This window comes from Notothenia rossii (genome assembly GCF_949606895.1).
Source record: "Notothenia rossii genome assembly, chromosome: 7".
NCBI classification, from domain to species: domain Eukaryota; kingdom Metazoa; phylum Chordata; class Actinopteri; order Perciformes; family Nototheniidae; genus Notothenia; species Notothenia rossii.
The window spans coordinates 76,138,998-76,151,566 of record NC_136905.1 but is presented as its reverse complement, the minus strand read 5'-3'; the positions used below and the strand labels follow the sequence as shown (position 1 = coordinate 76,151,566).

Genomic DNA, 12,569 nt, shown 5'->3' with positions numbered 1-12,569 from the left:
AGAAGATCACCTCGCTCGGAGGAAGTATCAGTGAGCAATCACAAAGTGCAGTGTTGGATGAAGGCGAGTCTTCTTCGCTGGTTTCCTCGATGGCGTCACTGCCGGCCGTTGGCTCGTTTGGCTCATTTGCCGAGTGCATCCCTGGCTGCTTCCTTCAGGAGCTACTCTTGGTTTGGTGACGCTTTACGGTTGATTAATTTGGTGAAAAGAGGAGAAGAACACACACTTGGATATAGGTGAGCTGAGCTGTAGGAGAGATGATGTGGAGCAGTGGGGATCCTGCAACATTCAAAAAGACTACAATTCTTTAATTTCTTCAGGTTCACACATGCAAAACAGTTGTGCAATAACACTACCAGATGCTGCAACAATGGAAAACCATGAAATCCAGCTTTGTGAAGTCCGCTCAGTAATTCTCCCCATGCTCTTGGCATTTCTTCGCATTAATCTGCAGACAGCCGGCTAGTTAGCGTTAGCTTCCTCGCTCAAATCTGCACACGACTCAGTCCACTCCCCTCTCGCGTAATCAGAGATTATATTGCAACAAAAAACTAAAACTTTTTTCATTATCAATATCTGTCTATTCTTTGTAAATGTTTGATATCTAGTTTAGCTAAAGCTTGTCAGAGGGCTGCAGCAGGTGCACTTATTCTTGAATTGTCCATGTCATTGTCTAGGACTGTCCTAGATCAAAAGAGCTAATGCATTCAACTACCATCTACTTTTTGAGTGCATATTGTAGTAACTCAATGCGTGTGCTGTGCTGTGGCTTTAGCTTTCGTAGCACTGTTAGCAGAAAATACTTTCTTACAGAGTAGTAAGACTGAAGATTAGTGCAAGGATCTCCTTTTCTCTATGCTAATCTGACTTTGGAACATTAAAACTACAAAGGTTTTTGTCTGGTGCAGCATGTAGGGGAATCTGGAACATGCTTCTCTCTGTTAAGTAACAAAGTCAGACCGCCGAACGCTCCCTCTGCACCCCCCCTCTGCTCAGTGTCAGTACTAATAAGCCTAAAAGCCCGCAGCAGGCCACAGCGGGGCTCCGTTACGTGGTGTGTGACGGCCCGACAAGGCGTTTGAAAGCTCTCTGCTGGGTTAACTGCGGTCAGACGGATCCTGCTCATCTTTCCCACGCTGTCGCTGCTCTCATGTCAGCTGACCCGGTTCCGAGGTGTAGAAAAGTGCGATTAGCCGCTCCGTCTGTTCCTCTGATCGATTGTTGATGCCGCTGCTGGACCTGGTCTCACTCTCATGTGTGACTGATGAGTGTACAGTGGCAGCTTTGTTTACTTGTGTGTGGACATAGATCCCACATTATGGGGATGAAGATACCCATGACGGTGATCTTTACATATGCATTATGTTGATACAATTATGATATTTACCAGCAGTCAAAATGACATGATGAAAAGCCAGATTCACCTTCATCCAGGCGAATCAAAAGCTTTGTCAATGTAATCATTAAAGTTCATTCTTGACTCAACATGTGATAAGGGTTGAAAACTTGGATGTACAAAATATAATTGATTTAATGTCAACCATGTGGTAACTTGCACAATCAACGCAGAGTCTGAGATATTGCAACAGTTGAAACAATATTCATTAGATTGATCTCGGTGAATTGTTGTTTAGTTGGAAATAATTTCCTTTCTATTGTTGTAATTCAACAAGGATATTATAAACCAATATTCAACCTTATCACACATTATCCTTATATCATTTTATGCTGGGATTGTTTGTTGGTCATTGGTTACTTTTGACCTACATGTATTTAGTGACTTTAAGCATCTATATGAGTATATGTCTATACAAGGAAAATAAAGTGACCATATATAAATAAAACAACAAATCAGCTTTTCTTCGGCAGTCAATCACTTAAAGGTGGGGTAGGTAAGTTTGAGAAACCGGCTCGAGATACACTTTTTGTTATATTCCATGGAATGCTCTTAACATCCCGATAGCAATGAATATCTGAAGTGCTTTGACAAAAAATCCATTAAAAAATGTCATCTCTGGAAGCCGTAGTATTGTAAAAAGCACGACCAATCATCTGAGCCGGCCCGGCTAAAGTAACTGGATGGCCTACCTGCCTGTCAGCCTTCCATCTGTGCACAAACTCATCTCGTGCCCTCATTGGTCATGTGCACGTTGGTGTGTGTTGGAGGAGGGGCTCTTTAAGGAAGTGGCAGATTTTTTCCGGTTGTGTATTTTCAAATTCTAGCGCACTCGAGCTGGTTTCTCCAAAATTACCTACCCCACCTTTAATATCAACCTTTATATCATGACCTCTTACCTAGTGTAGTGGATAGTGTTAATATCGTTTCTACGGTTACCTATAGTTCATCATACACTGAGAACTGATTTAGACGCCGTGATTAATCTTGCTCTAGTTTTAAGATGTTCTCATATACAGTGTCAATGGACACCTGCCAGCCAATCAGGAAGGAGTATTTATTCCATAGCCATGGTATATTATTAAATCTCTGCCAAGCACAGTGTGCATGTGTGTACAGTATGTGCAGATCAGTTTCATGCATGTGTGTTTGTTTACATGACCTTTATTATGCATCTATTTATGACTTAGATGCATCCATTTTAATTTAGTATTTAGCATCGTTGTTTATTGATTTGATGATTTTGCTTTTAGCTTGGTAGGTGCATTTGTCTCTTGAGAATAAGTCTCATTCTAGATGTGTTTTACGCCTGCTGAGATCCACTCACAGTCCACCTCCGGATATGGTTTCACTCATCCGATATCATCCAATTGCAATGTGTGCATTAACACCTTGTTTTAACACCTATTCCTCCTTACCCACATCAGATATCTGCTTACTGATTCATCCTGATACTGGGTGGAAATGGGGTCTACTGTATGTGTCGTTATAATGTATGTAAATTCACAACATAAAGTAATCCTGCAAGTGCACTAGCTCTTAACAAGCATTAGATGTACAATTGTATGAGTTTCATGATATTTGATTTATTTCAGATAATGTAAAGAGACATAAGCATTGTGAGTAAAGAAGCATTGATGTAATATTGTATCATCTGCCATGTGTTTGTGTATATAGTTTAAAGTAGGGAAGTAGAGAGAGAACAAAGACATTTTTAATGGATGAGAGATTGGGAGAGAAACACTACAGGATATGTAGGCGGGGCAGAGGTAATGAAATGCATGCGTTGTGAGCACTGAGGTGAGCAGTGGTGATTAAAGCATGAGACAAGCTCAGCTTAATTTCCCACTTGACTCCCAGGGGTTGTTCACAGGGCTAATGCAGCTCAGCTGGACCTCACTGAGGGCAAGATGGGAAATAAAAAGAGAGCTGACCAAACCCTCCATTGTTGCCGTATTTGTTTATCTCCTGATATATTTTGTTTATCTTGTCCATCTTCCCCTTTCCCTCTCGGAGCACCTACCAGGGGAAAACCCTGTAGCTACATGTTTTGTGCGTTAGAAACTACTTGGCTCCCATGTTCCAGCTTTGTTAGCTTGTTTTGCTAGCTTTGAGGGTGTGATCGCACCGACAGTGTGCTTTCTTTGGTCCGGAACGGAGTGGGAAACGTTCTAGTGTTGTATTTGTATATGTGGCTCATTCAGGCTCACATTGTGAACCAGCTTATGATCCAAAGTTACATGGAGTGAGAAGATTTGTTCCCATCATGCAGGAGACTGTATGCATGGCCTGATTTGGATGGTAGTTCCACAAAGTAATTCTTGCACACCAAATTGGAATTCCTTGTTTGAAGGGGATTTCTGTCTGGGTTATTCCTCCTCTAATGTTTATCTCATCGAAGAGCACAGTGCCCTGCTCTTAAAAAGAATGACTTCTTTACGCAACTGTCATTCTTTAAACTGAGTTCAAGTAATTCGCTGCAGACACGCTTGTTATGAACATACCCTGTCTCATGATTTGGCTTTCTTAAAGTATGCTCATGAACTCAAAAGAGCACTCTTATACAAACCGTACCTGACAAGTGTTAGTACTGTACAGTCTTCTTCTTCTTCTTCTGCATGTTGCTGCAACATGGATGTCGTGCAGCCTGTCCTAACGGTCCTCTCCAGAGGGATTGGCTGAAGGTTCAGCAGGGTTTCTCAACACATCTGGGCCCAAATCTCTGTCAGTTAGCAAACCTCCCCCTCAATGGAGAAACCCCTCTAACACTCTCACACACTTATCAGTACACAACATATCTGAAATGCTCCTTATGAAGTAAAGGTTCTGCGGTAATATGGCCTTTTTTATTTTAAATAGGGTCATATTTTTTGAGTTATTTCTGTCAGCTTTGATTATATTGTGCATATCCAATTTAGAAACATCTCAAAACTGCAACATCTGTACAGAGAAGTTCAACAATAACAGTCTGCTGATGAGATGAGAATGGTTTCGATTTGGTCAAAAGCTCCAGAAGAAGCGATTAAGTTGACCATGATTTGTCACTCGCAAATAATCTTTAGGTAACTAAACTTTATGAATAAGCGTTTCTTTATAGGTTACGGCAATCCTCTCCTGATATGTCTGTATTTCCTGTTGTTGTGCTCACGCTTAAATGAATCCTACGTGGTTTTAACGAAACTACGAAAGCATACCTCTACTTTGCCTCGACTTGAAAGGGTTTGATTTGTGTAAGCTGTCGGCCGTTTATTCGTCACATCAGGTGGATCAATGATGAAGGAGCCGATGGGGTTTTCCCACGGCGTGAATATCACTTTCCCACCAGCGCTGCGGAATTGAGGGCTGCCTTAACCTTTTTGTCAGCGCACCTTTCAGTGGGAACAATGACTTTATACCTCTGCCTTTGTGCCCACATATTGAGTTATCACGACGAGTGGAAGGAGGGGGGAAACAGAGGGTAAAGGAGAGAGATGGAAACAGAGAGAAGCGGAGATAGAGGAGGGCAGCTGCACCGGGCAAAATGTCAGGAGTGGATTCGAGAGCGTTTACATAAGCCCTCTCTTGTGCTGCTCTCCAGAGTGCAACATGCTGGATCTGGTATTCACGCCTGCTTCAGGTGTTGGCTCCTCGCTTCACACAGCGCTCTGAATAAATAGCTGCATCCAGTTGTTAGCAGACCAAAATAGTCACATTTAGGATCCATGTCAGCAACTGAAGCTATTCTTGTATCGCCTGCTGGACCTCCAAGAGAGTGCCATCCACCTGATTTACACATATTTCACAGCTTTTGAGAAACTAGCGCTGTCTAAGAGCCTACGTTATACATTCTCAAGCATCCCATGTAAGTCCTGCTTGTTTTTGGTGACCAGACAAATGGTAAAGCGGCTCTGTGCTGGCGTTCCTGTTGTGTTTCTATGGAGAGACTACTACTTTTTTAACTTCTTATTGATGCACCACTTTGTGCCACATAGCATCTTTACACCTGTGATCCTCGTAACTCTTTAGACATGTGTACTCAAAGCTACCACGCTTCACACTGGGACACATCAAAATCTTTTCAATCATGAAATGTCAAAGTCTTAACAAGATTCTGAAAATGTAAAAATGTTCTTTAGTGAGTCACTGCAGACTTTTATGGTCATGGTTGGTGTGCCTTGGACTCGCTTCTCTCAGTCTCTCTTAAATCTTTTTTTTTCCACTTCACTCTGTTTGCAGCCTCTTATCGCATGAATAGCTTCAGCCAAGCATTTGAACTGGTCTCTGACACATTCCCAGTATTGCGCAAGTCCCAAATAGAGATACCAAATTTAGCTTTTTTCCTTAGAATGAATCCTCTAGTTAAAACCGTTTATTGATTTTGATCGGTCCAATTTTGCTCATAAGCACAGTTGCCAGGATTAAATGCACAATACGTTTTATACTGTATTCAAGGATACAGTTCATTCATAATTGCCTTGGATTCTATTATAAGTGTTATGTGATGAGTGATATGTGGTTGTGATATACAGTAAAGTTTGAAAGGATAACAAATCATCTCTGCCCCTGCTTGTGGTTGCAGTACACACACTCTACTGTACTGTGTATTCTCAGTGTGTATGTGTAAGTTGAGTCAGTGCCGCCAGATTCCCAGCGGCATTATCTGATTACAGACGATTTGACGGGGAGATAATTGAAAACTGAGCTCAGTGTTGGGTACGCGCTGTGACTTATTGAGGCTTTGTTTGAAGTCTTTGGCACCTTAATTTGATAATGAACAAATCCAATTTGAAGCGGAGGTAGTCCCTTAATGCATTTGAACATAGAGACGCATAATGTTTATGTAAGGGAACTGAAAGACATATTTCTTTCCAAGTATTTGACTGAATCAGAGGACTAACTAATGGATTTAAGGCGATATGTTCTCCCTTTTTTAAAGAGCATACGTGGCATCGATTTACTATAAAAGACAAATTCCCAGAATTCCTCAGTCGCTGGAGCAGCCTGCGTAACCTGGAGCGACAGAAATAGCTTTCATGCATTTGGTGTGGGAAAAGTGAATTGGGTCATTTTCCATTCTGCAGCTCAGTATAAAGACCTGATTAGATTAGCTTTGATTAGATTTGCTGTCTGAACGAGGCCTCCTGGAGGGGGGGGGGGGTTGCGGTGAGGCCTCCTTAGAGAGGAGAGGTGGTGGTGGAGGGGCGGTGGGCTTGTTCTGTTAATAATGTGCTAAATTAACCATCTCAGCTTCTCTCTGCCTGGAGCGACATGTTTTATTCATGTCAATAGACTTAACAGGTGTGACGTGACAGGTGTTGCTGCTGTTTTTCTTTCTCCCTCTGATCACAACTCGGGAAAAGTTGTTAATTGGGTCTCGGGATTTCGCTTTTTCTTTTTTTTTTAACAAAAATGCTGCTGTGAATTTTTAATTAAAGGAACATTCCTCTCGATTTGAACTCCATTTTAAAGTGGAAAATTCATATGGCAGAGCACACATTGTGGAGTTTTTTAACTGTGCATCTCATCGATCGAGTTGTGTGTTCACTGGATCTTCTCAGTGTTGAAGTTCCAGTTCTTCTTTTGTTGCCAGCTGTCAGCCGCCCAGCTCTTCTTCTATTAATTATAGACAAACCATACATGTTATTTATATTGGCACTATCACTGTATTTTTGTTAACAATTCCGTTTCCCACAACTGAATAATACACAAAAAAACATACTGTAAGTTGATCAAATCAACAATTATTATATCTCTCTTTATCACCCCCAAATGAAGATTATTTGTAAAATAGGGAATTATGAGCATGCCCTAACTGCTAGGGGAGCCTTGTGAGAAACATTTTAGTAATCTAAATGGTAAATGGACTGTACTTATATAGCGCTTTATCCAGTCTTTAAGACCCCTCAAAGCGCTTTACATACTACATGTCATTCACCCATTCACACCCATTCATACAGAGCAGTGTACCTTACTCTAGGACCTAACATTCACACACATTCACACAATGTTGGCCATGCCATCGGGAGCAACTCAGGGTTAAGTATCTTGCCCAAGGATACATCGACATGTTGACTGCATGGGCTGGGATCAAACCCACAACCTTCTGGTTGAAAGACGACCACACTCCCTCACAGCCACAGTCGCCCTAATCTGTCCTCGTCAGTCCTAGCGTTCCTCAAGGATGTGTGTTTGGACATCCAAAACTTAAGACTGCTCTCCTACACACATGGACCATATGCACCTGCTTCACTTTTGTGAAAATCTATGCTTATGTGTCCAATTTCAGTTAAAAAAAAATGAAGACATGCCAACGCCAGGCTGCAACGGACGATTATGTACAATACATATTTTTTAAAGTGTTATCGACTTTTGGTCATTTCTGTCAAGTGACTAAAGAAATAATTGACTATTGACTTTTGTGACTTATATTGTGTTTAATCAATCAGTGCTTCCTGTGCAGTAGTTCTCCAGATCATGAGGAAAATATTAGTTTTCCGCCCAATGTAGCTACAACCAGTTGTACTATCAACAAAAACACTGCACGTTTTCAGGGACACTTCACCAAAGCCGAAAAGAGTTTTTCGGAGTAAGGAAGTAAAATGACTCTGAGAAGTGTGTGGTAGCAGTACTGAAGATTACATCTAATTAGTGTGTATAGAAATCATAAATTCACAGAGCCGCTCCAGACTGTGCGCTGTATTCTCAGTAGGGTGGTGTGCTGCTGGCGGCTGTTCCTGCTGTGGTGGAGCTGTAATTTATTCATTGAACAGGTGAAGGCGGCGAGAAGTGGGTCGGTTTCTCCTCGCCTAATGAAAACTCAAATCCCTCTGACTCCTGTAAATTGGTTAGGCGGTGTCAAGTGTCTCCCAACACGTCCCCACCCTCCCACTATCCCCCCTCCCATATCACACACACACACACACTTAAAGAGCACACACACTACGACTCATAAGGTTGGTCGTCTCAATGCAGACAGCGGGGACATGACACTCCAGCTCCTGTCCTACAAGGACACACTCTAGACACACACACACACACACACACACCAGAATCAGGCTGCTCTGAGGCCGTGGGACAGCCCCATCTGTTTGGGAGCCAGCGGCGGTGACATTTAAAATTGATTACAAAGGGAAAGATTGATTATGATAATGTTCACTTATATTCACTCATTACGGAGTTATGGCTGCTCATAAATCACTGCTGTGTCATCTGGAGATGATGAAGAGGAGTGTGGTATTAACAGCATGATCCTCTTTAGACTGAGGGTCATCGTTTTTAGATTTTTACTGATTTTATCTAATCTGAGTGTAGTTTAAAAATTCAGTTCCACACCTGAACCAGACGTTGAGCGGTCTGTTAGAAAGGACTGATACTTAACATTGCCCTTAACCAGCCCTGATCATGTGAGCGGAAACAGAGAACCTGCTTACACCCTGTTTGACAGCCATTTGATAAGATTTACTCGATAATTGTAGTGATGTAACTGCCCAGCTGTGTGTCTCTCACTGAGGGAAAGAAAGGTACATTTGGCTTCGAATCGTCTGCCTCATAGTCAGAGGTCATCATTTGCTTCAAGTCTCTATTATAATACTAAACACTGATTAGTTTCTGTTAAGTCATACAGGGAAAGGGAGACATCAGTCTAGTTGCAACTCTGCACTCTAATGTAGCTGCACATACAGCAGAACTGTCATCAGATCAGTTTACTTTCATATGAGATGTTATATCATGTTTTAGGGCTGCTTACGTGAAATGTAATGCCAGCAAACAACAGTAAAATGCAATCATTGAAATGTATGAATGGCACCACCAGTGACGGTTTTTGCACATTTCTGTCTACTATGAATAGCATTAGCTGTTAAATGATAGCATTTAACAAAACAATCTTAACTCAAGACCCCTCACTAACTTGGTGGGCTTCTTTTATTTATTTTTTACGTCTGACGTTTTAAAGAATCAACAATTTGTCAAAAAGAAAATGTATTAAATGAGTTGCTGCTGTAATGAGCATAACACTTTCCATTGTGAGGTATTCTCTTGTAGATGATGTCAGACACATTTTACATGTTATGTATGCACCATGACATCAAGTCAAATTCCTCGTATGTGTGAACCTACCTGGCAATAAACCCGTTTCTGATTCTGATGTCCTGCCCTATGTTTTTAATGTGGGTTATCCTCTTTTATTGCAAGCCAAGTAAATTATGTCTAATTTGAATTGCAGCTCTGAACTTGCTTGTTGTGAATACACCCTAAAGCAACTACCAAATACTTGTAACAACACGGTGTCACATCTGAGTCAAGACTTTTCCTCCCTTTGCGTCTTTTCTGTCCCCCTGTGAACTAAATGCAAGCACCGTAAAATCACATTTAAAGCACTATAAAGCACTTTACCCCTCTACCTTCTTGTTTCATGTCTCTGTCGTCCCTCTGTCTCTAATCTCCCCCAGCACCACTTTGCTGCCTCCCCTGTAATCTTCCCTGCAGCCTAAGTCGCTGCGAGTCACACTTGGGTCATGGGAACTCACAGCTGCTCGTCCGGCCTCATGCAGTTGACGGACAGCGAGCTCCATTTTGGTTTGTTTGCTGATGCCCGTGAAAAAGAAGGAAAAAAATAGCCCTGCACCTGAAACAATCCAGAGTGTGCGTTTGTTGCTGTGGGATGGCGGAGCGCGTCTCCTCTGGGAAGTAGGCCATAGTGTGCAGGCATTCTGCGCTTACTCTCCGAATATCCACAGAAAACTGTATCGCAGCACTAAATGGTCTAATCTAATATTGATGTGAATTATACACAACACCAGTGATGGAATGTTACTAAGTACATTTGCACTTAAGTACTATTTTGACATCCATGTACTTTAATAATATTAATGATAAAGCTTTATTTGTAAAGCACTTTTCATTCACAGGATGCAGTTCAAAGTCGAGAGAATAAAAATAAATAAATATAATCAAAAAGTTTACAACAGATTATCCACTTAGTAAAAGTTGTATAAACATAAAGAAAAGTGAATTCATACAAAACAGTTATAAAAAATTATAAATAAATTGAACAATATGAAAGATATTTTCGGCGACTTGAGGAATATTTAAAAGCCTGCTGCTCAGCTTTTGAGTATTTGATGCTACTTTATACTTCTACTTCTCTACATGTCTCACTACTATAATGAATTTAAACTAGTGGTGGGCATAGATTAATTTTTTTAATCTAGATTAATCTCACTGTATTCTTGGAATTAATCTAGATTAATCTAGATTAAAATGGCTCATTTGAATTCTGCCGAAGGCATTCAGAATATGTGTGCTACCCAAATAATGACTAAAAGTAAGTCTTTGAGAACGGGTTTCTCAAGCCAGGTGGTGCATTAGACCAGGGGCTCATCTCCAGTTTCCAAAATGCATCACAAACTGACAAAGACAGACAAAGTAAATTAGAATAATTTCACTACTAGTAGTAAACAACTAGCAATTATCAAGAAGCAAACATAACGTGGTGGTAATTAAAAGGCTACAAAATTAAATTATGTAATTTAAAATGACATAACGTAGCATACCTAAAGCGAAGGAGTGAAGTTCCCAGCTAGCATCGATGAGGTGTACTGTAACGCCGAGGTAGTTGTCGTTGTTAACGGACGTCCAATGGTCCCCAGTCAGTGCTACAGACCTCGCCTCTACCATCTTCTCAACTTTCGTAGCTTTCTCTTCTGCGTGCTGGTCATGTATTCTCCTCATGATAGTTCGCCTCGCAGGCAGTTTGTAAGATGGGTCACCTGTGGCCGCCTGGAGAACAAGCTCGAGCCCGTCATCTTCAACCACGCTAATGGGCCTGCAGCTGGTGGCAATCCACTGAGCGAGGAGACTAGTTAGCTTGGCTGATAGAGCTGTGCTGACGGGCTTGCCTCGGTTGCACTCAAACATAGTTGTTTGACGACGAGTCTTCCCCCGCGCTACATCAGTGCTCGGCCCGGCATCTTCCGCATTAGCTAAGGGATGCTTTGCGTTTAGGTGGTACTTGAGACTGGATGAACTCCTACAGTAAACTAATTCCGCATTGCACAAGGTGCAAACAACCTAATTTTTGTCGAGGTTTCCATCGGGAAGCTTCTTAAAAATAAATGTCCCCTGAAGCAAACCCCGCGGCTTCATTCCTGCTGTATCCATGTTAGCATGTCACGTTTAATGTGGCTGATTTGACCGGGGTCAGATCCATAGACAGTAGAAGAAACACAGGTCAAAGACTCGATCTCGCCCCCTACAGTGCAATTCGGCTAGGTATACATCCGCGCTAAATTATCAAGGTGAAAGTCATCATCGCTTGCGTAGTATAGACCCAGCTCCCAACCCAACTTTGAGAATAGATTAACGGCGATATTTTTTTTTATCGCCGACAAGAGTCTCACGTTAACGCAGCACGTTAACGCCGATAACGGCCCACCACTAATTTAAACTTACAGTTAGAACATGCGGTGAATATATCCAAACATTGCGACAATTGATCGCATTTCAAATGATTTCAAAACGTTGTGTTGTCACTTGCTGCCTTTTTCCTCATTCGGACTCACACTCAAGTGTTACTCTGAGGAAGCGTACAACAAATGCCAATAAATGATGCACGGCAGTCAGAATGCTCATGCAAACTCTACGCACAAGCTATGTATTGTAATTACATTTTATATGTTATATCTATACATCGCACTGTATCTTAATCATTCTTGTTATTGGTATTCTGTGCAATGACAATAAAGCTAAATCTAATATAATCTAGAAAAAATGTCATCATGAAATCATTATAATTTCTTCTAGCATTTGCTTTTACTTTAGTCTACAATGTGTTATAAGAAACCCTGAATGGTATCGATCCCATCACCCAAAGAGTCTCCCCTGACACCTGAATTAAAAGACACACCAAGCCCTTACCAGATCCATGTGGAAGAAGGCAAGGAAAAATGAATTCCCCTCTTTGGAAATCAATACATTACCACTCAAAATGCCCTTGAGCAAGTCATCAAATCCCTACGATTTCACGGGGCGCTGACCTCCCGGTGGATCGAGGAGAAGACGAACGTACGCCCTCTGATATCGATACGGTGTCATGGAAAAAGATCATCGAGATCCAGAAGTGACAAAGGAAAACTGGATTTAATTTTTGGGTTCTAAAACAAAATCATTTTAATAAATAAGACCTGTCAGGTGA

At 41.5% G+C, this 12,569-nt stretch overlaps 1 protein-coding gene across 6 annotated transcripts in view; it reads left to right on the top strand.

The window, feature by feature from the left end:
* Positions 1 to 12,569, top strand: part of LOC307046294 (protein jagged-2-like) — a 95,197-nt gene that overhangs the window by 42,800 nt on the left and 39,828 nt on the right. The gene's annotated exons all lie outside the window — the stretch shown is intronic.